The sequence below is a fragment of the Diaphorina citri genome, unplaced genomic scaffold (genome assembly GCF_000475195.1).
Source record: "Diaphorina citri unplaced genomic scaffold, Diaci psyllid genome assembly version 1.1 scaffold13918, whole genome shotgun sequence".
NCBI classification, from domain to species: domain Eukaryota; kingdom Metazoa; phylum Arthropoda; class Insecta; order Hemiptera; family Psyllidae; genus Diaphorina; species Diaphorina citri.
Window position 1 is genome coordinate 8,168 of NW_007391285.1, and position 2,696 is coordinate 10,863.

A 2,696-nucleotide genomic window follows, 5' to 3' on the forward strand; every position below is an offset into this window, starting at 1 on the left:
GTTTGCAAGAAAAAAAAAGTAGATAAAAAAAAAAAAAAGTAAAACCCCGAAAAAATTTTAGTCCAAATTACCCTTTATCTCCTTCGGTTGGAAACGTTGTATAATTCCCATTGTTGAAGAACAAGTATCCTAGAAATCCCTTTCACATTATGGTTTTTTAAACTCTGAGCCTCTCAAGTCCCTTCTTTGTTAAACCGCCGCCTTTTTGGGCGGTCTTTTGCCGGCTTTAAAGCGTGAAAACAGTCAAAAAACGAATATTGAGGATTTGGCACCGCAAGGTGACGTTACCAAATACCATTAGTTTAAATTTCATGTGTAAAAAAACATAGGAAACAAAAAAATAAAAATATGCAGACTTGTTAAAAGGATCAGGTCCTAATAGTCCGTATGATTCCGCTCACACCTTGACCCTTCCATCCACCATGGGATCAATATTGAACGAGATAACGTAGGTAACTTCCGTGAGCCTACTGCCGCGCTTGGTAATCATGCGCGATGTGCGGAATTGTGACTTAAATGCTGCTGCGCTGGATGTAGCGTACCCATGGATACATCGGGCGTTCTAGTGGGAAAAGTCGTTAACCTATGACTGTTTTGGTACCCAGTATAAAAAGAAACCCTAGAACTTTTACTAACAGCACTATTTTAGCGGCTTTTGGGACTTTGAGACTATAGTCACATCTAAATTATTTAACAAAGTGGCGAAGTATATGAGTGATCACCAACTGTGGCAGAACATGCCCTGGTGGTGCTGTGTACGCGGTGTGAGTACTGTGTTGTGTTGTGTGTGTGTGTCGCTCCAGGTGGGGCGAGCGTCAATAACCTTTGAACCATAAAAAAAGGAGAGAATAGATCGCTACTGCTTAGTTTTCTTTGGGAATTTTAGTGGGACTTACCTTTGCGGGTTAGAGTCCAAGCAGTTTCAGGTAAAGCGTTGAATTTAGGAGTCAGTAGAGTCGCTCTCAGACGTTTGAACTTATCGACTTCTGAGTCCTTAAGAGGTTGTCACGTATAGTACCTCAAGCTTTGAAGTAATCTTTGACCAGTTACAAAAAAGAGTAGCCGGTAACTACTGTACTGCAGTATACGTTTTGGTGAATTTTTAGAACAGACTTTAATTGCGAGGTAGAGTCCTCTAGAACCGTTTGAATTTATAGACTCTTTCTGCAGTGTCTACTGTATCATAGGCAATTAATGTTAATGCAGTGAGTCTTAATGTAGTCTATTCTGGAAGTATCCTTTTTTGAGCGTGATGGACATATCGCATTAACACCTAGTCAGTCGAGTCTTAATATGATAGCATAACCTTCCTAATGAGTGACATCATAGAACACTAGATATTGGTCCTCTACAGAGCTCTTTAACTTTCTTCAATTGTCAGAGGGATTTGAACCCGAGCACTCCTAATACCTATGGTTCTTGAGTCGAGCGCCTTGACACCTCGGCCACTCTTCCGGGTGAGAGGAGTGGGAGAAATAGCAGTATATTATCTTTTCAAGCGACAATGAGAACAAAAATCAACGAACGATTCAAACATTCAAAACATGCTTCACATTCACATATTCAAAAGAGTATCTCAGCATAGGAGCATCATAGTCAGTACACGTTCTTTGTTCTAAGGCGTCCTACATTCTCACTATTTAACACGCATCCAATTCCATACCAAAATAGATGTGGTTGGGTAAGTAATACCCTTTCATACATGTAGCGGTGTAAGGTGCCCTGCATAGTGTTCTTACTGTATTTTATCCCGACGCAGTGGGATTTTTATCCCTTTTCAGGGATTTTTCAGGTCTGACTGGGATAAAAATGAATTTAGGGATTTTAAGGGATTTTTAACAATTTTAAGTGATAATAATTTTTATTCATCTAATAAAAATACATTAATTATTTAAAGTCAATATTTAAGGGTATTTGAGTGAAATTTCGAGTGTATGGCCGCCATACACGCCTTATATGGACGCTACGCCACTGATAGGTACATAGAAGCCCTACTGGTTCCAAGAGAATATTACTTTACAATATCATCAAACATATATTACTATTGAGGACTAGGGTAGGACGTTCAATTAACAATAATGGCCGGAACAATCCAAGTTTAAACTTAATTCAAGTTAAACTATTGGATTAAACAATTGGTTAATAATCAAAACGCCAGCCTTGTTAGCTTGAAAGACAGCAAATCTGCCTTGTAAGCGCTAGGTCGCGGGTTCAATTTCCGCCCCGGAGCGAACTTTACTCAGAACAAGTTTGTTCTCAAAAAGGCTGATTTTCTCTTGTTCTGTACTCATCTGAATTTCCGCAAAGTAAATAACAAAGATTTGTTATTTACTTTAAACCTTTTAACCAATCAAATTAATTATGGTGGATTTCACCAACGACTTAATGAAAGATTTAAAATTAACTAATGGACAAATTTTTAATAATCCAAAAAGGAGTTTTTAATAGTACAAAAAAGAATTTTTAGTGAATCTCCTTTTTTATCACTGAAAATTCTCCAATTAGTTAAATCTCTCATTAGTCGTTCACCAACGATCCACCATTACTCCAATTCCAATTGTTTAACTTAAAGCGAGTTTAAACTTAGCGTCCTAACCAGAAGAATAGGTACACAAAAAGTAAAGGATTTCTAGGTGGCATTTAATTAACACATCTATTAATTACTTTGAGTAATAAGGTAGAAACACACTACTATC

At 37.6% G+C, this 2,696-nt stretch overlaps 1 long non-coding RNA gene across 1 annotated transcript in view; it reads right to left on the reverse strand.

Annotated features, from left to right (window-relative positions):
- LOC113473061 overlaps positions 1-2,472 on the reverse strand; it is a 10,167-nt gene extending 7,695 nt beyond the window's left edge. The window contains exon 1 of the long non-coding RNA XR_003395141.1: positions 2,340-2,472. This is a non-coding gene — a long non-coding RNA (uncharacterized LOC113473061). The remainder of the gene's footprint in view (positions 1-2,339) is intronic.
- Positions 2,473-2,696: the final 224 nt, after the last annotated feature.